Source organism: Sminthopsis crassicaudata, chromosome 4 (genome assembly GCF_048593235.1).
Source record: "Sminthopsis crassicaudata isolate SCR6 chromosome 4, ASM4859323v1, whole genome shotgun sequence".
In the NCBI taxonomy this organism is placed as follows: domain Eukaryota; kingdom Metazoa; phylum Chordata; class Mammalia; order Dasyuromorphia; family Dasyuridae; genus Sminthopsis; species Sminthopsis crassicaudata.
The window spans coordinates 439,136,007-439,157,968 of NC_133620.1; the positions used below are offsets into that span (position 1 = coordinate 439,136,007).

Genomic DNA, 21,962 nt, shown 5'->3' on the forward strand with positions numbered 1-21,962 from the left:
TGATTGCTGATTGGGATGGCTGTGGTAATTTCTTAAAATAGGATAACAATGAATTGCTGCATTGATCGACTGTTCCTTTCCCTTGAATACTTAAAAGGCAACTGAAGGCTTATTATTTGGCCTAATTCCAAAACTGTTGTATCTCAGGAAATAGGGAGGCCCAGAGGAGAGTGAGAGACATGGCCAGTCAGTTGAATAGTCAGAACACACAACATTTATCAATTAAGTTCACCATCTTATATAGGTACAATCCATGGCTCCTCAAAATAATTAAAAAGTGACATAAAAATTACCTATCGCATCTAAGACAATTCCAATAGACTTGGGATGGAAAATGCCATCCACATCCAGAGAAAGAACTATGAAGACTGAATGCAAATCAAAGCATAATATTTTCACTTTCCCCCCTTTCTCATGGTTTTTCCATTTTGTTTTGATTTTTCTTTCACAACTAATATGGAAATATGTTTAAAAGGATTGTACATGTATAACTTATATCAAATTGCTTGCTGTTCTGAGATGGGGGAGGTAAGAGAGGAAGGCAGAAAAATTTTGCAACTCAATTTCACAAAAATCAGTGTTGAAAACTATCTTTATATATAATTGGAAAAAACTAAAATATTGTTAAATGGAAAAAACAAAAACAAAATATCTATCACAGATCACCAAAACAGATATAATGATGAAAAAGTTTGAAATATTGTAAGAATCACTAAAAATGTGACAAGAAACAGAAAAATATGAGCATATGCTTGAGAAAAATGGTTTTTGTTTGACACAGGATTGCCACAAACCTTCAATTTGTAAAAAACAAAAACAAAGCCTCACTATATGTGAAGCATAATAAGACAAAGTACAAAAAAAAAAAGCAAGATATGAGCCTTTTTTAAATGGGATTTTGTTTCAAGTAGAAATTTGGGGTTGAGGGCACCATGTAATTTCTCAAATACAATACATTTTCTTTTCTTCCTGACGTTCAATTCTAGTTCCAGCATACATATCTATCTGTTGTGCCTACTCAAGATATGGGTACTGAATGACCATTTCAACAGGCTGGCCATCCAATTGAAGTCATAGTTTAAGCATTCTTAATCTATTTTTTTCCTGCATAAATTATAAGGAATAGAGATTGTTTTATTCTTAATTTGTATCTGCCTAGCACAAAGAGGACACTCAATACTTGCTGACTGATGCTCTTCTGTGAATCTCACTTAGGAGGCTCTGTAGTATTCTAAGACTTGGTGCAAATTGTATAAATTCACAAACATTCACAAACATGAACATCTGTAGGAGGGGACCTATTGGAGCTCTGTGCTGGACATCTTCTATGATCACGACTAACAAATGCATTGCCTAAAATTAATAATTAGAAGCTCTTGTGGCTTTCTGTATCTACCAAGAAATCTTGCATGACTAAAGATTAAGAATCAGGAGTTAACCAAATGGCAAAGAGAGAGAAATGGTAGGACTTAATAGACTATAATTACCAACAATGAAATGAATACAAATAGTGGCTGCAAAAGATATAAAAGAGTTATAACCAGAAAATTTATTTTTCTGTAAAAATATTTTTGTAGCATGGACAAGATAAGAAATGAAGAGTCCCTGTATTTCATTAGAACCTATATCATGTTAAAAAACATAACAGGGCACTCATAACATCAGATATAGCCAACCCTCAGGAAGAACTTTGGGAAAGTAGACACAAATGTGGCACAGGATGAGAAGGCATGGATAAGTTGCAATCTTTCATTGTTCAAGTGAATAGTTATCGATATTTATAAAATCACAGATCTACAGAATTGTCACGGTGATCACAGAAAGCACAAAATATACTTTCCCTATATAAAATACAACTTCTGTGACCTTTATGTTAACAAGGAAAGAAATCATTTGCTTTCAAGAAACCATTTTTATCTTGGATGGTAACATACCAGTTCAATACCAAATAAGCAATTTCATTGTCCAATATGCAAAACTCCTAAAATCTGCTATTCTGGAAGTGTTGAAGAATTAGGCCCTATCTTTGTTCTGACTTTGGAAACAATCTGTTCCATTCATTTTCCTTACATGGATGAAAATAATGGCCACAGATAAGTCTTTCAGAGTATAAAAAACTTCCTAAAGAGAAACCTGGAATTTCAGAAGCACAAATTATTTTTATGTGCTAGATATGTGTTAAGCATTTGGGGATATAAAGAAAGATAAAAATGTGGTTCCTGCCCTCAAGGAGCTGACACTCAAACGAGAGAATAACGTGCAAGTAAATATGATATATGTGTGTTTGTGTATATATGAAAGAGAGGTGGGAAGTATTCCCAGAGGGAAAGCAATATGAAAGAAAATATGAAAGCAAAGACTTCTTGCAGAAAGTGAGCCTTGAAGGAAGCTAAGAAAGCCCAGAGCTTCTAGAGTTGAGCAGGGAGAGCTTTCCAGACATGGGGTATAGCCAGCACAGAGTTTTTAAAAGATGGAGTTTTGCATTATGTCAAGTTGAATCACAGAAAGTATGGAGGGGAATAAAGTCTAAACTGAGGAAAGGCAGGAAGGGGCCAGCTTCTATGTGAGAACAGAATTTTATATTTGATTCTGGAGATTAATAGGGATCCACTGAAGTTTACTGACTGAGGAGAGAGGGAAGGAGTTAGAGGGTCAGGTATGTGCTTTAGGAAAAAAAATCAGCTTTGGAAGGAGAGAGACTGGGGCTGGATATGTCATTTAAATAAAGATAACCGAATCTGTGGAAGCTCACCATATAGAGTGAAAAGACAGGGGAGATGGCTACAGTTAAGTGGGAATCACCTAGATGATGGTCTAGCAAATGATACTGAGGAGAGGGCAGATAGGAATGGAGAACACTTGGAAGAGAAAACAGTTATGAAAATCTAAAGAGGAGAAAGTATTTAGGATGACCATGTGATTGATATTGTCAGATTCTGAAGAGATGGGAAGAAGGATTAAGAAAACACCATTAGATTTAGCAATTAAGAAATCACAGATAACTTCAGAGAGAGCAAATGGCAAAGGATTTGGTAGTGAATATCATAATGAAGAAGAGGAAGGAAAAGCAGTTGCTGTTGATTGCTTTCTCAAGGAATTTAGCCAAGAAGAAGAAAAATATAGGGCAAGAACACAGATGGTAGAATAAAACTAAACTATAATATTAAGTGAAGGAATATTTCAGGAGGCAATTATTCTGACAGAACCAATGTTGTAAGAGATCAATTGGCCAAATGTAATATAACAACAGAATTTTGTAACTTTATGAAAAGGCTTGGTTATGATATGTACTAATGTCACGATCGATGGAAATACTTGGTTGGTTGAAATCTTGTACATGGTATGCCTGTAATTAAATAATTATATTCCTATAGAGAACTAGTAAAGGAGTCTGCAAACTTTAAAGCAGTATATAAATGTGTATATATAAACAACTAAGCATATTTATTCAATGATGACCATGAAACCCAACTAATTATGAGCCAAAATCCAGTTATACCCTTGCTCATTCTAAAAACACACTGACTATTGTATATAACATAATTACAAATCTGACCTAACTCTTTTAAATTATACATTCATGCACATCAGAATAACATTTTAGAACCTAAGCAGAACCCTGACTTTCCTTAATAAATCCCTTTATATCGCAGCATACCCAAGGATTTGCTTTCAAGTCAGTGTTATTGGTGATAATGGCATCTTTCCAACACTATTAAATTCCTTAAAGTCAGGGACCATGTCTTATACTTAACTTGTGTTCTCCACAATTCCTGCATCTAAGCACTATACTACCAATAACCCTCAAAATTTTCGCAATGAATTGTAATCCGTGATGCTTCCCAAATATCCCCTTAGGTGCCAACTTCAGGGGATTCTTAAGATACAGGAAGGTGGGAGTAGAGCTGGCTCCAAAAGGGAAGAGTAACAGGACAGGAGAAAGAGGAAGATATTTGTAGCAGATAAAATATCAAGAGGAATCCACTGACTCCATGGCCAAGGGAAGGCTATACGTGCTCTTTTCCCTAATACTATCACCCAGAATGTGGAGCCTTTTCATTACTATGAAATATGGCGAGAGGGAACCAGAGGCCCTTCCAAACTAGCAAAGGTAAACTTTCATAACATGTGGCACATGGCTACATTAAGAATTTGGCATAAAAGTTATAGGATAGCAGTGTGGAACAAGAAGGATCATATCTAAATTCAGGAGGGAGCATTTTTTTCTCTTTTTGATCTTGTGCAGCATGATAAATGTTGAAATATGTACAGAAGAATTGCACATGTTTAACATATATTGGATTACTTGCTGTCTAGGGGAGGAGTGGGAGAAGGGAGGAAGAAAAATTTGGAACACAAGGTTTTGCAAGGGTGAATGTTGAAAGTTATCGTTGCATATATTTTGAAAATAAAAAGCTATTATTCCAAAAAATAAATTCATGAGAGAGGAAGAAGGCTCTCCTAGTTGAATAACTAAAATAATTCATGTTCGCATAATGCCATTTTCCATTATTTCCATTATTTTCCTTGACACAACAAATACATCTATGTATTTTGTCCATGTCAACAACTCACAAAATTGTCATTCTTTTAATATTTAGTTTTATATATTTAGGGAAATGAGGCTAGGGATTAATAAAGACAGGGAACAGCTTCCCCTAATTAGAAAGCCTGTTTGTCTGGAGTCCAATTATAATCTCTGATAGTCAGTGTCTGCCTTTGGCTAGAAGGAAATGAGTCAGCTCTCATTAGTAATCAAGCTTTGTCCTCTTTTTCTTCTTAAAGGGTGACCAAAAATTTCAAGTCCACTGAATTTTAACAGTAGGAGGCAGAGTTAGACACCACAAGTATTACATACAAACGGCACTAAGAAAATCAGAAGCAAAGATGTCGCTAAGGTACTTTTCTTGGGAAGAAGAGGATTTTGAGAAAGGGCAGTTTGCCCAGTAAAAATGCATGGCCAGACTACATAACTAGAATGGGCAAAATACTTATTTCCACACTCAAGAAGGAAAACAGGTTAGCAAACAATTCTAAAGTGAATTTAGAATAACAGTTATGAAAATCTAAAGAGGAGAAAGTATTTAGGATGACCAGGTGATTGATATTGTCAGATTCTGCAGAGATAGGAAGGAGAAGGATATCTTAAATAAAACAAGATCAAGGGACAAATAAATTCATGACCTAGATATAAAATATAGAGACATGAAAAAATTATTTATTAGATTTATAGATAGATAAATTACCTATTAGATCTATAGATAGGTAAAAGTTCATGGCCAAATAAGAGACAGAGAATTTCTGAAGACAATATGGATAATTTTGATTACATAAAATGACAAAGGTTTTGCAGAAACAAATATAATAAAGCTAAAAGAAAAGGGGAAACAATTAACTTGGGGGGGAAAATCTTTGCAGCAAGTTTCTCTGACAATGGTCTTATTTTCAAGGCACAGGTGTCCCAAAAGTCTTAGTGTTATTTTAAGCTGTTAAAGTATTAACAGAGCTATTTTATTAAAACTTTAATAGCTTAAAAGGACACTTAAGATATTAAAGCTAAAGATGGCCCTAAGACTTTTGGGACAACCTGTATAAGAAACATATTCTAATTTATAATAAGAAGAATCATCCCTCAATTGTTAAATAGTCTAAGGATATAAAAGGAAACTTTCAAGAAAAGAAATCCAGATTAATTGTAGTTATATTGAAAAAAATGCTCCAAATCACAGCTAATTAGCAAAATAAAATTTTTTTAAATTTTCAGACTCTACCTCATACCCAGCAACTTGTCAAAGATGACATAAATATGACAAATATTGGAGGGGCTGTGAAAAAATAGGCACAACAATGCACTGTTGGTGAATCTGTGAATGGGTACAACCATTGTAGAAAACAATGTGGAACGATACACAAAGAGTTACAAACAATATGCAACCTTTGACCAAGCTATAGTCAAAAGATACAAGAAATAAGAAAAGGTTCTACATATACAAACATCTTTAAAGCAGATCTTTTTTGAGGTTGTAAAAAGAAACTAAAGAAATGAAGAATGGCTGAATATACTTGATACTGAATACTTGTTATGTGAATGTGATAGAATACTCTAAGATTTGAAGAAAAATTGATTTCAAGGAGAGAGGACTAATTTTATTTTATTATTTTATTTTTTTAATTAATTTTATAATTATAACTTTTTTTGATAGTACATATGCATAGGTAATTTTTTACAACATTATCCCTTGTACTCCCTTCTGTTCTGAATTTTCCCCTCCTTCCCTCTACCCCCTTTCCTAGATGGCAGGCATTCCCATACATATTAAATATCTTATAGTATATCCTAAGTACAATATATATGTGCAGAACCGAATATTTTTTGTTGTTGCAAAAGAAGAATTGGATTCAGAAGGTAAAAATAATCTGGGGAGAAAAACAAAAAATGCTAACAGTTTACACTCATTTCCCAGTGTTCCTTCTCTGGGTGTAGCTGATTCTGTCCATCATTGATCAATTGGAATTGGATTAGCTCTTCTCTATGTTGAAGATATCCACTTCTATCAGAATACATGAGAGGGACCTATTTTAACTAGTGCAGAGTGAAATTAACAAAACCTGAGAAATAATATTAATATATTAAAAGTGAAACAATTTTGAGGACTTTTATAAACTAACAGTGAAATGAGCAGAAGGAAAAAAATGTATAATACATTAGAAACAATTTATACCATAACAACACTGAAAAATTAAACAACTTTGCAAACTTTTGACCATTTATGATTTTAAAGGATCAATGAAGAACTATACTATCCATATCCTGACAGAGAAATTATAGCTTTAGGAGTTAAAATTACACATATGTATGTGTGTATATGTATGTATATTGAATAAATTATGTATTTGTTTAGTCATATAGACACATTTGTGTGTATATATAGATATACACATATATAATACAGCTGATTTAATATCTAGTATGAGGGGGAATGAGTCAATGAATAATGTATTTATACACACACACAGAGCCAAGGAGGGAATCTGTTTTGGCTTGACTATGCATATTTGTTACAAGGAATTTGTTTTTCTTTTCTTTTCTTTTTTTTCAATGGCAAAGGGGGAGTAGAAAAGAGAGAAAATAGATTTCTGTTAATTAATTTTTTTTAATAGAGAGGCTGGAGGTACAGCAGATGTGGAATGCTGCACACACTTTCAGATGTGGTCACTGTATCGTTGATGTTGCTTAATTACTGTTAACAGAAATCCCTCATAGAATGACGGCAATATGCAAATCTTTGTTATATCAAAATAAAACACACAGCTGAAACTTGGGGAGGGGGATGAGAATTTAATGGAAAAATCCCAATACATCAAGGGATGAGAGAAATTAAACTAAAAGAAGACCATAACCCAGGGAAAAATTACCTCCCAGTCATGGTCAAGCTTTAGCACATGACCCAAGCAGCCCTGGTTTATTCTGGGTAGCTGAGGTTTTGAATGTACACCCTATAATCAGAGATGACAGGCATTAAGAAATATGAGCCATTTGAGGGAACAAAGATTTAGCAAAAAGATGCTCATTGGTCTAGGTTCCTGACATAACGAAATCTAGCCTATATGATGTAAGAAATATAATAGAAGACCTGAAGTCAGAAGAATTGAGTTCTTTCCAATTTATATAATTTAGTCTTATGTAAAAACTGCTTTTTAATTAATTAGTTTAATTTTGAACTTAAAATATCAAATGAGATGGATTCTCCATAAACAGAACAAGAAAAAGATTACGCATCAAACTGTGAATTTCTAACACGTACAGTTTAAAAGGTCCTCAGGGGCAAAAAAAAAATCAAACGAACCACTTTTGACTTTTTTGTTGGTGCTGAAATATCATATATGATATATTCAGATATCACACCATCTATCACATATGATGAATTCAACATGTAACTTTGAAAGCTGTTCTGCTTGTTTATGATTAATTCTGGCCTTCCTTCCATTCTTTTGTAAATCTAATCTAAAAATGATTTCATTTCTCCAATTTCTTCCTTCCTTCCTTCCTTCCTTTTCTTTCTTTTTCCTTCCTTCCTTTCCTCTACCTCTTCTCTATTTCCTTGGCCTCTCCCATGTCCCTAAACTGAAAAAAATGAAAAAACAAAAAACAAAAAACCAAACAAACCTCTTGTAACAAACATGCACAGCAAGACCAGTTTTTTTCTGATGGTGTTTCAGTTTTTCTACTGTTTGAAAAATATCACTCCCTAACTCAAACCATATCCCCTTCTAATTCTTGTCCATATACCATGTGCTAGACACTGGGCTAAATTCTGGGGATACAAGAAAAGGCAAAAGCAGCTTCTACTCTCAAAGAATTCACATTCAAGGAAGCTGACAGGCTCACACAAGATATAAAGGAGTCATAATCTCAGGGAAAGGCAGAAGTAGGGCTATGTACAGAGAACAGGAAAGTCTCCCTACATCAAATAGGATTTTAGTTACATCTTGAAGGAATCCAGGAGGGGAAGGAAAGATAAAAAAGTAATTTACATTCCCTAGGGTGATAACTTTCCCAGACTTCCCTATTTCTAGCAATTTCTAACACCTACATTTTTTCCAGTCTCTCAGGTCCATAACCTAGGAATTTTCCTCAACTACTCCCTCATACACCAAATTCAATCAGCTGCCAAACCTTTTTGTAGCTAAACTCCTCCTTTGCTCATTTAATTGAGATTCTCATTTTATTATTTATTTATATATTATACATATTATTGATTATTTATCATTTATTGTTAAAATCTCTTTTATTGAAATAACTTAAGACCCCCCCAGTTCCTTCCCACTCCAGTCTATTTATATCTTGTTGTACTGCCAAGGGAAATCATTCCTCTCTCTATTCTCCCTTGTTCAGGCCATACCTGACATATTACTTTCAATTCTGGGAATGACATTTTAGGGAGTCCACTAATAAGCCAGAGACACTCTGAGGAGAGTGATGGCAATAGTAAAGGGACTTGAGGCTTTGTGTCTTGAGGATCATTTGAAAGAACTGGTAATGTTTAACTTGGAGAAAAAGAAGAAAAGAAGAGATGATATTTGTATTCACTATTCAAAAAGTTATGTTATAGCAGAAAGATTGTACTTATTCTGTGTGACACCAGAAGGAAAAACTCAAAAAATAAAAACAGATGGGTGAAAGTTACAAAGTAGCACATTTAAGATTAACTTAAGGAACATTTTTCTAACAACTGGACCTATCCAGAAGTGGGAAATAAATAGTGTGTGTATGTGTGTGTTATAGTATACATTGGAACATAATATTCCCACTCCTTCCTCTCACTCCCCATACACAAGACAGCTTTAAGTAAAGGATGAATGTTCCATCATTGGGTATGTTGAACAAGGAGCAGGATGAACTAATTGCTTCTGAGATCCCCTCTTCCTCTGAAATTCTGTGACAAGTCCAACTAAGTGTGGACTATAGAAGGCTGGCCACTTCATGATGAATTATCTTAACCATGGCAACTAACTTAAGTCTAAGATGTGAAAAGGTTGCCCAAAACGGTGAAATCACATTATCTTCTAAAGTAATGAAGTGCAAGTAAGCATACACGCATGAGCCATTTCACCAAATCTTTGCTCAAAGCAGAATGCTGTTCATCCACTGACTGCTGCTTTGCAATATGGATCCTCATCTTTCATCAGGCTAGTCTTCACAATACACTAGCTGCCCTTGTCATATTTTTGCTCATGCTCATGTTCATACTCCTCCTCTTACTGGGCTGACCTTCTTTCTCTTCTCTATCCAAATTCTATTCATGTTTCAAGGTCCAGTTAACGCTTGTCTCCTCTGATTATATAGTACACATTCAAACCTTCAATTATCTAGACTAAATTAGGGCTGCCTATTCCATGCGGAAAACTGGAAACGACTTGGGAGGGGAATGAGCATTGTCATGTGAAAGAAAGATGAGAATCGCTCTTTAATGCTCTAAGGGACAAAATGAGGACCAATAAGCAGGAGATGAGGAGATGCAGGTTTTGGTTCAATAATCAAGAACAATTCAAGTTGTTCATAAAATGGGCTGTCTCATAAAGAGTTCTCTATCACCAAAAAGTGTTCAACTAGAAGCTGAATGACCATTTGACAGAGAGGTTAAAAAATATGTTTCCATTTAGGGTAGGAGATCAGACCAAGTGGTATCTAAAGTATTTACCAACTTCTGAGATTGTATTTTTTTATATGCTTAAAAACTCTTTCTTATAAGAAGGAAAAAAGTCAAGGGCAAATAAATAAGAATAGGACAGTTTCAAGTAATGAAGGGTAGAACTAAGAAATGAAGGAAGAAAACAGATGGGTAATAGAAACCAAGCAGCCATTGATTATAGGATGTTAGCAAGGATAAGACCTTGGGATTCATTTTGTCTAATTCCTACTTGTAACATGAGTCCTTTCGACAACTTCTCCAACTAGCCTCCACTTGAAAATCTTTAGTGATGGGGAACTCCCTACATTTCAAGGAATTTCATTCTCTTTTGGATAACTAATTTTTATAAAAGAAGTTTTTTCCTTCCGTTGCATAGAAATCAGTTATACTGAAACTTCACCTGAAGTCATGTGTTTGACATCAAGCAGAACAAAGTTTCATCCTTCATCCAAACAACTCCCCAAATACTAAAAGATAGTTATCATGTCCCAACTCATCCCCTCTCTTGCACTCCCCTTTCACTTCTCCAAACAATAAGCTCCTTCAACCAACTCCTGGGTTAACTGTTTCCAAGTTTCCTAATCATCCTGATTACCTTACCTTCTCTATATACTACATATTATCAGAGGTACTCTTAAATTATGGGACCAAGAAATTAACATAATGCTCTAGATATATACTGATTATGGCAAAATTACTTTCCTTTTTTTGGATGCCACATTCCTTTTAATGCATTTAAGGGGATGAAATCTTCATTTCTGAATCATATTGATCTTGGAATTAACTTTTATAATACTAATTATAGGACTTTATAATTATTCCCACTAACTTTCATTTTATTTGACTAAACCCTTTGTTTCAGATTTTTTAGCTCTTTTGGGACCCCAGTTCTGTCATGTAATCAATGACTAATCTTTCTCAGTTTTCTGCCATCTCAAAATCTGATAAGCATATGTTCTTTGTGACTTCCCCCAAACCATCTAATTTCAAGAATGGCATCTGATAATCTCCCAAGCTATCCTTTCTACACAAATGAAGTAGATTGGATAACATAGTCAAATGGATCTAAATGAAACCAACGAATGTTGATTAATGTAGACCTAAAAAGTTAATACCAAAGGGTAGAAGTTTCAAACAGAAAAATTTCAGTTCAATCTCAGAAAACAACAAGAAAGACTACAACCATCTGAGCTATTTAAGCTATTCCAAATTAAAATTGGCTGCCTCTGGAGGTAGCAAGTTTCCCATGACTAGAAATCTTCAAAAAGGCTAAATGTAGTAAAGAGAATTCATGTGTTAGAGATTAGACTGCATGATCTCTAAGGTCCCTTCCATCTTTATGATGCTATGGAAAAATCAGGTAATCTCCTCAACTCTGCGTCAGCTCTAAAATTAATTTATGTGAAGAAAAGGAGACAGGAAAGTTAAAAGACTGACCTAAAATCATAAGGCAAAATAACATGCAATCTTATAAACTGAAATCCCTAACATAATACAGATTTGCTTAATCAAAATATTCAGATAATATAATGTTCTGATTAAATCAATTTTAGTTAAAGGAAAAAATTTTTTAGTTTCAACCCCTATAGAAATGTGTGTTCACATAACAAGTCATGAGAATTTCCAACTGTGTGAATTTGATTAGATCTTCTTGTCTTATTACACACAATTATAGTGGTCCAACTCAGCCATCCAACTAACTCCCAATTCTCATGTTCCAATTAGGCTACTGGCTCCAAAAAGGTTTAATCCCATTGCCATGCTTTTGCGCATGTGGAAGGCCTTGACTGGGAAACCTTTCTTCTATTCTATCTAACATCCTTCCCTACTTGTAGGATAAATCTCAGCTCAAGTTTCATCTCCAAGATGTGATGTCCAAATACTTTAGTCCATACAACCTTCCCCTTTTATCTTTTACAGTGGGTACCATAAAATTAACACTAACTATATTGTTTTGCATTGTTATTGTATCATGGCACTTTGTCCTCTCTTCAAAAATATCCTATAAATTCTTCTACAGGAGATGCTACTGCTTTGATTTGATAACAAAGAGGCAGCAAGATGACAGTGATTGAAGAGGTAGACCTAGAGTCAAGAAGACATGAAATTTAAATGCAGATTCAGACAAGTGTCCTTTAAAATTGCTTTTAATCTCTGTCTACCTTGGTTTCCTCAATTGTAAAATGGGGATAATGAAAGCACCTGAGAGCGTCCAAGGTTGTTGTGAGGATCAAATGAAATATTTGTGAAGTGCTTTGTAAACCACAGAATGCTATATAAATGTAGTTATCATTAATTAACAATTCTATTTATAGTTTCGAGAAACTGAGATCAAGAAAGTAGAATGGGAGATCTTTTCTTCCTGTGAAAATGTTTTTCAGTCGAAGCGATCCCACCATGACCACCATCATCCTTATCATATTTCAATAAACATGTATTGAGCTTAAGGACAATAGAATGATTTTGGGTGCCTTTCTGCCAGCTTCTCTCTAGAAGCTTAATCAAGGTGAAAGTGAAAAAAAAAAAACTCTTTATGTAAAGTCCCCAGATCTTTAAGTGCTGGAGCTTTGCCTGAATCTGTACTCATCCCAAGTGCCCAAGCTAATTCTTGAGAGTCATTTTTTTGAGCAAATCCCTATCAAATTTTGGCTTCTTCCATTCCCCAAACTCAATTTTTTTAACTTAATTAATTTAAGGTTGAAAATCATTGCCATCCTCAACTTCAACATTGCTTTTCTTACTTTCATGCCGACCTATATTATCTTCCCTTTAAAGTTGATCCATTCTAGAATTATTTTCATATCTTTAATGAAAAACTTTAAAACAAAATGACTAGGAAAGAGATTATTCTGTAAATATTTTTCAAAAACAATAGAGTACACAAAACGAGAGAATGGAATATGTTGCTATCAGTCTGGGACTTAACAATTTACTTCCAGGAGGAGGAGAAGGAAGATTGAGAGGCAGGGAGATGATGTCACTGATAAATAGTTTCCATTTTACAAACAGATAGGAGAAACTGCAAAGGAAATTTAATTTCCCTTACCCCAAAGTGAAAAGTAAAACTTATTTTAAAATAAAAAGTCTACTCCAAACACTTCATTGTGACTTTGAGTAACTAGTCTCAAAGATAATGCCAACCAAGCTGCAAAGGCTTTTCCAGTATTGCCCCCATGGCAGCTGAGGACCAGTCTTATTAAGTCTGAATTGACTTTTGCTTGGTAAGTGGAAGGTACATCCTTGGCCATGAAACAAATAAAAATTAGAATAAAAATGGCCTTATTTTGCTTTAGTTGTGACAAGAGTGAAACAGCAGAAAACAGGGCAGAAATGCTAAGAATCATTATTTACTTATTGGGTTTATAAAGAACAATCTACTTGTTGGTACTCTATATGTGATCACTGGATGTAGAGGTAAAAAGTCTCAATTTCTCTTTACTCCTAAATCTAAAATACAGGGTTTATGAGTTTAAAAATTAAAGATACCTAGTACTTTGTCAACTTTGGTAGATCAGAAAAGCTAGGTATGTATCTTAGTAGCGTACTGAACTTGGAGTCAAGAGAAGCAAAGTATGAATTCCACTTCTGTCATTTATTGTGTTATCTTGGGCAAGTCATTTAACATCTGTTTGCCTCAGTTTCCTCAGCTACAAAAGAGATATAACAACAGTACCTGTTTCACAAGGTTCAGAAGCTCAAATGAGATTATACATAAACAAGTATATATGTGTATCTGTATATACATTTGCATATAGGTACACATATACACATATACATGTGGGTACATATCAACACTTTATGATATATAAATCATAGCTCTTATCTGTGATCACAATGCTGCAGATATTTCCACAGTACACATCACAGCCTCTCCCAGACCATTTATCCAGAGATGTTCTTGCCCCGTCTTCCCATAAATACTTCAGAGAGGATCTATTCAAGTGCACTTGAGGCTCTTCTCCCATTTCATTAGCTCAGGGAACAATGAAGGCTGCCCATGAAAGGAAGCTTGGCTTAGAGAAGGACTTCTCCATTTAAGAGGCAAAAAACCTGTAGTCTTTTCTCGAGCATTGATTAGCTGCACGACACCAGAAGTTTGATTCTTTTTTTTTTTTCCATCTAAGAAGTAGGGATGATAACCCTGAAGTAGCAACCTCCCAGAGTTACTGTAACGTCAAAGGAGACGACAAAAGAAACAATCTTTGGAAGCGAGCACTCTCTCAAACGAGTTACAGACGATCTGTTGGCTCTCCTACATTCCTGGTCACATTCTCCATGACTTTCATGCTACCTCTTGCACCATGCATCATAAGAACACAATGCAGCGTTCTACCCTTCTTCTCTTTGAGTTGTGTGTCATTTTAATGCTTCCAAGATTAGATTATTCCATAATTCACAGCTCTAGAGCAAAAACTGAGAATATTGCCATTCAAGGGATGGGATTTTGTAGTAAAGTGTGTTTAGTATCATAGGCTCCCTATGATTAATTCAACCATCAGTGCTTAAGGAAAAAAATAAAACAAAACAATGCATTTTAAGGAAAAAAATAAAAGTTCAGAGTAAACAAGATACTTGGGCTATTAATACAATTCTATTTCGTTCAGTATTTTCTAGATGCAAAGCTAGATGACACAAAGGATAGGATACTGGACCTGGAGTTAGGAAGATCTGAGTTCAAATTCAGCTTCAGACACTCCCAGGACAAATTATTTAACCCACATGCCTCAGTTTCCTCTTTTGTAAAATAGGGACAATAATAGTCCCTACCTCTCACAGTTGTTGTAAGGATTAAAATAATATTTGGAAAGCACTCTGCAAACTTAAAAGAACTATATAAATTTAACTATTATTATCATTAATTTATATTCATTCTTGCTTCAATTTACATCATGTTAAAGTTAAAAGGTGAATGTCAAAAAAGTTTGCTAAAATATTTTTAGCCCTGAAAGGCAGAATAAAAAGAGTGCTTTCATATACCTCTTTCTTATTCCGTATTAATATTAAAGCAAAAACTATCATGGAATTAATGGGTACTAACACCTACTGAACCAAAAGGAAAGTGCTACTTTATCAAGAGCATTGATAACTTGGAGACAGTGTGACAAGACTGGTCCACCTCGTGTTTATCAGAAACATCCACCATTTGCAGGCCAAAATTAATCAGTTTGTGGGTTTTTTGGTTAGCAATTTTTGTTGGTAAGATGCAAGAGCACCTTTTCTGCTTCATTATTAATAATTGCTGCTATATTTATACACACAAAATTTTTAAATGTATATTTTAACCACATATCTTAATCATACACAAGTTAATTGGTGAAACACTTAAATTTGGAGTTAAAGGATTGATGTTTCCAGAAGCTCTTTTAAAATCATGGGTTGAAAATAAGAATAGAACCCTCTTTCCATATTAAAAAAACATTACTTGTTTTGTGCACGTGGAAATGTTTAGTTGATTAGTTTGGCCTAGAAAGTAAAATATGTGTTTCCTGGCACCTAGATAGTTGGAAAGATAACATGAATTGCACCAAATTCAGCTGTAGTCATTCAAGTTTCCAGAGCCAAAGAGAGAAAGTAAATAATTTGAGGTTCTCATTAAGTTAGTCTGTTCTGCACTACATTTTCCACAAGCAACCTCTTCTCCCCTTTTCTGTCCCCTAATTCTGATATCCTTTTCACATTCAAATATTGTGAACTATCTTGGGAAAATGCAGGATTGCCACAAGCCAGGCTGCAGCAAACAGCTGCTGCTCCTGTTGCTTCTGGGTGCAATGTACTTGCATTAGATAAGCTTCTTGGGCCTGGTGTCCTTCCTATTCTAAATGTTGCAACTGTATGCAAAGTACAGCCCTGACAACATTTTTGATATTGAAAAAAACACATTTTATAAACTCTCTCAACCTATTGTAACCTTCTATTTCAGAGGGTCACTTGTGAACTATGGAAAAATACCATGAGTATAAAAAGGGGCTGAGCCCTAGTTATATATATATATATAATAGGAGATTTTGATTTGGAGAAAAAGAAGGGAGGGAAGGAAAGGAGGGAAGAAGGGAAGGAAGGAAGGAGGGAGGGAAGGAAGAGGAGGAAGGGACAAAAGGAGGGAGGTAGAAAAGAAAGAGAAGAAAAGAAAGGGCATGAAGGAAGGAGGGGAAAGAAGGGAGACAAATATAGTAAGAAAGGCAGAAAGAAAAAAAGAGCACCCCATACATTCTTGTCCTGTATGTAATTAAAGTTCACACTTTCTGTAAATTACTCTTAAAAATAAATCATATAAAGAGGTCAGCTCTCTTGGGAATGTGGTATCAATGGAAGCAACACAATACATAGAAAAGTCAAAAAGTCTGGATTCAGATCTCTACTTTACCTCAGTTTCCTCATCTGTAGAAAGAGAATCATGGGAGTAGCTTTCCTGTATAGTCCCCTCCAGCTCTAAAATCTCATGATCATTTCTGAATGCACTAAGAGAAGTCACACAGAGCTCCTTTCAAAAAGTACATGAGTTAATGTTCAGGTAATTGTTCTCAAAGTTTCAGAATGAGCTGCCAAGTTTTCTAAAAGATGTACCATGACAATCCTCAGCAACACAATCCACCTGAGGACCATACCAGTAAAGCTGCTTGGCTAAGGCACTGAAGGCTGAAAATAGGTAGTTTCTATTTCCTTTGTTCTGATGATGAAAATCAAACTTTGGTCCAAGAATAAATACCAGTCACTGCTTTGGTCTGAAAAGAAACAATTGTACTTCCAATCTCAACAAATTGAGGAGGGAAGAGAAGCTTCGTATGTTAGGTCAGTCCACACTTCTGAAAATACTTTTCAGTGGGAGAAATACCATCAGCAGTTATTGCATGCAGGCTACTTCAAACAAGCAAGGCCAACAGAATGATCATGGATGCCTCAACTTGCTAAGAGCCAGAGACGAGTTAATCAAGAGAAAATGAGGGCACTGCTTCAAACCTGCTTGGGCTGCTTTTTAAGGAAGCCTGAACCTTTCCAACTAACTCCTCCCTCCAAAGATCTCCTTAAACTCTAAGGCACCAAGCAAAATTGTTGATCAAATGTTTAATTAATACTTACTAAAACTAGGAGATTATTTTAGGTCAACTTTAATATGGAAAAGAATTATGTTTTTATGTGTTGTATCTCCATTTTATTGGGCCCCCTGGGATAATCAATGAGTATGATACTTTGATGCCCATTTTAAGAGACCATTTTAAATGATAGAGTTTTGTAGTTCTAAGCTTTTCTTTTATGATGCTGTTGACCATATTTTTCTTCTAAGTTCTCAAGCTCAAATTATATGTAACACTGTTTCTCTGAGAAAATGGGATCCACTCTACAATGTAATTTTCAGGAACACGTGGTAAAAAGTAGGAAACTAAAATAATACCCCAAGTCTAAGGTGTGAAGATTAACTTAACCTTTATTTCTCTCCCCTTTCCCCCAATCATTTCTTCTGGTCTCCATCCTCAGTTTATATTAACATAGTACATTACAGTTTTCAAAGCTTTTCCTCATAGGATCCTCGAAGGAATTATTTGTGGTACATGTTAAGGCTGAGATTATTTATTCAAAAACTCCAGATGACAGAGTTGAGATGCAGATTGATCGAAAGTCATACAAGTCAGTGTGCCAGCACTAAAAAGTGAGTTCAATCAAAAGGTGGCCCACCAACTTACTCTCTCCTGGGGTTTTCAAAACAACAATGACTGTCACTTGAAAACAGAGCTTCATCATTAAATGAGAGACTTCTGAAACATTCTACACTATTGTACAGATGGGGAAAAATCAATGGGGAAGAGAAGAAAAGGCCATCCTGACTCCTTCATGTGACTTTGGTCCAATCATTTCTCATATGCAAGCTTCAGTTTCCTCTTTTGAAAATAAGTAGGCTGGATTCTGGTGTTTCCTTTTAAATCTAAATCTAGGTCTTATGAATCTTTTTGGAGTCCTTGTTCTAATCCCTATCCCCTCAAAAAACATAAAAAAGAAACATATATTATTAAAATATTATAAAATCCATTTAAAAAAATTCACTGTTCCTCCCTCCACCATCCCACTCAACTTCAGTTGCATTAGAATGTGAGTTTCTTGAAAACTTAGTTTGGGGTTACTGGTGGTGCTTTCTTTGTATTCCCTAGAGTTTAGACTATTCCTGGTACATAGTGAGTGTTTAATAAATGCTTTTTGATTTAAGAAAGATTTAATTAAAGCAATGTCTTATGCATTTACATTTTAGAGAAAAACTTACACGTTATTGAGAGGCTATAAGCAATTATAGGTTTGGGAGAGACAACTCCCATTGAAACAAGGTAAAACATGACATATCTGACATGGTCACAAAGATTTTATTAAAATCTTAGAACAACACATTAACCACAGTAGCTGAAGTATCTGTACATGATCACACAAGTTTCCCCTGAGTTTTGTTTCTAGGTCTACTGACACATGAACAGGACATAAGGACTCCTAACACTAAGAAAAAACAATTGAGACATTTGTGAAATGAATATAAACCTCCACTCCCACTTATCCTCATCTGTCAGCACGATGTTATCAGGGACTTCTATAATTTCCATAAACAATCATTATATTTTACTTGAATCAGTAGCATTATATTTTTTAAAAGAAAGTCTTTTCAGATACCTGCTACTTTACAGCTATTTTCTCCAAATCCCACCCTCCATGGTAAAGATTTGGCTTCTCTTTTAAAAAATGCACATAACAGTCTCTTAAAACAGGCAGACTCTTACATGCCCGGGATGCCTGATAGAAGTTTTGTCAGTCTGCCAAATGCTCTAATTTTCGCTTACTACCAGGTGCTGGCACCTTCATATTATTTACTGAGGAGCAGAGTTCCAATATCTCCTTTACTCCCAGGTGAAAATAGTCACTTTAAAATATGCATTATTAAAATAACTTATCAATGCTCTTACTTGAAAATTTTAAATACTTCTGCATCTATGCAACATCATTCTTCCAAAAACTCAACATATTTTTTGTTCCAATTAAATCTTATCTAGGTCACAGGGTTTAGGGCTAGAAGAAATCCCAGGGAAAACATAGGAGGGAAGTGCCACAAAACTCCCCAGTGAGGCCTGAATCAGATTAAAATGTAACTGGGGAATGTCTGACAAAACATTTTTTAAATATAACATAGATAATGTGAATTTTTGATTTTCAAAGCAAACTTATGCAGCATTAAATTTCTACTTGAGTTTGAAGCCACTAATCAAGGAAAGTGAAACCCAGAGAAATTAACTCATTTGCGGAAGGTAATAAGTAAAAGAACTGGGGTCAAATCCATGGGTTTCAAATTTAGTAATCCCTTTCCACTGTCTCTTGCTGCTTCTTAAGGATCCAAGAGAAAGCATATCATAAGCAGATTTCATATGAGACTCTACATGATAACAGTCTGAAATTATTTTTATAGGTAGGAACACCATGTATTTTCAGAAAGAATAAAGTAGTCCTGATAAATGTAGAGCAGATGGAAGTTATCCCACAGTTAACAGAGACATTTTCATCACGGCTGAAGATGTAGATAATCACTTACAAACTCATTCAAAAATGCATCTGTGAAATGTCTACCTGTATGGGGTACTCTACTAGGCCCAGTACAAAAAAATCAAGTTCCCAGCGTACAAGAGTACTAATTACCCAAGACAAAAAAGAGTTACTAAAAAATCAGAACATAAAGCAGATTGTTCAGACAAAAGAGTAGAATTATACCCCAGTTCTAAAGGTATAGCATGACTACTCTTCTCTATGTCTATCACTCATTTATTCTTTATCAAAAAAGTATCCCACTTGTTTTTCTAGCCAAATAAATGAATAAATTATCAGAACATTATTTTAAAATGGTATTTAGTGAGTAAACCATTTATAACCTTACCTTTTATTCCAATTAAAACAATGTGCAAGTATGACTTGCTATCACACCACCTTCAAAGAAATGTTCACATTTAGTTAAAAAGACTTGTTCTTAAATTGTCTGATCTTTTTATAATTTTCTTGGCAAAGATACTGGAGTGATTTGCCATTTCCTTCTCCAGCTCATTTAACAGTTGAGGAAAGTGAGGCAAACCGGATTAGTGATTTACTAAAAGTCACACAACCAGATCTGAATAAGTCCTCCTATCACCAGGGTCTACTACTTACTGTTACACCCTGTTGTTAGTTAAAAAGAATATTTCCTGTCCAAAAAAAGTTCAAAAGAATATTTACAGCCTAAAAAATGGTTCATTTTCTTAACATTAAAAATGCCAGATCCAGGTATACAAGAAGGCTGGGTTGAAAAATTGTTACAAATTCATTTATGTTGGGCAATCATAATTAGCCCATAACTATAGATTAAAAAGTTAAGATGAAAATTAATCAATTAATTTAATTAGCCTAACCCATCACAACAGGATTTTTATTAAACTCAAAATGAGATAGTATATGTAAAGTACTTTGTAAATCTTAAGGCATTATGTAAATGTTAGTTATTTTATTTATTATTTCATGTATTTATTAAGTTGTATGATAACTAGAAAACATAACTAGAAGAAATGTTCAAAGTTTCCAGCAACTAGGGGAATAGCCAAAAAACAAAAACAAAAAACTGGGACAATGGACATAGTGGCAGATTACATGATAATATGAAGATTACAAAAAGATACAAGATGATGCAGAGTGAAGGGATCAGAATCAGAACAATCTGCACGATGGGTCTTTTCTCCATCAGTAAAATGAAGGGAAGAAACTGGAAGAAACATGAGGGTTCTGGAGTTTAAAAGTTGCATCTCTGATGCATCCTATTTGACCTTTGGATGTGATCTTCAGCAAATCACTTAACAACCTCTCTGGACCACAGTTTCCTCTTCTGTGAAGTGAGGGAATTGGACTAGATGGTCTCTGAATTCCCTTCCAGACCTAAATCTATAACCCTTTACCCTCTAATGTTTTTTCCAGTTATAAAAATCTATAACAATGTAAAATAATTATAGTACATGCTTATAACATCAGAATTTTTTTTAATACAGAAGAAAAACAGATCAGAAGGAAACAAAGAAAAAATTGGGCATTTTTGTTACTGCTTTGTTAAAGTTAATGTGTTTTCTTTAAAAATAAATTGAAAATAAACTTAGAATTTATAGTTTTAGGTATAATTATTTTTTATTTTTCTTAACTGATGGAATGTTTGCTTTTGTTAATAGTTACTAAGTTTAGAATGAAAATGTTAAGCAGTTTTTAGAAGGTTTTTTTTTTTGCTAGAAAAAAAAGAAATTCCACATACCAAGCCTTATTTTATCATTAATTTCCATTACAAGATTGGAAATGTATTCTTGTAGAGAGGAATTCATATCAGGAACTGGAGAAGTGGAGAAAACTCGGTGATCAGCAGATTTGAAACCATAACGTCCCCTTCAGGAATGCCAAAATGCTGGTTTTAAAACTGAGTTTGTAGCAATCATGATTGTGCCAAGGAAGAAATTGGGCATTCCTGAGCTGTTGGTCTAGATTCCAACAAGGTGTGGGGAAAGAGGAAGGAAGGAATAAGGGAAGAACACAGCCATGTGTGTTTGGAGCATGAAAGAAAAGGGCTCTTAGTCTCACAGTAAGGTTTATTTATACTAAGATGAGTATTTAAGGTGCATTTTGAGACTGGCACATGGTGATGGATCTGGTCTAAGAATCCGAGTTAAATGACAGGAAGGAGAAATTAAACTCAAGTATAGAATCTCAAATCAATGAGTGTTACAGAATCACAAAGTCAAAAGGGGT

The 21,962-nt window shown here is 34.6% G+C and overlaps 1 protein-coding gene across 1 annotated transcript in view; it reads right to left on the reverse strand.

Annotated features, from left to right (window-relative positions):
- Positions 1-21,962, reverse strand: part of NOTCH2 (notch receptor 2) — a 164,346-nt gene that overhangs the window by 95,542 nt on the left and 46,842 nt on the right.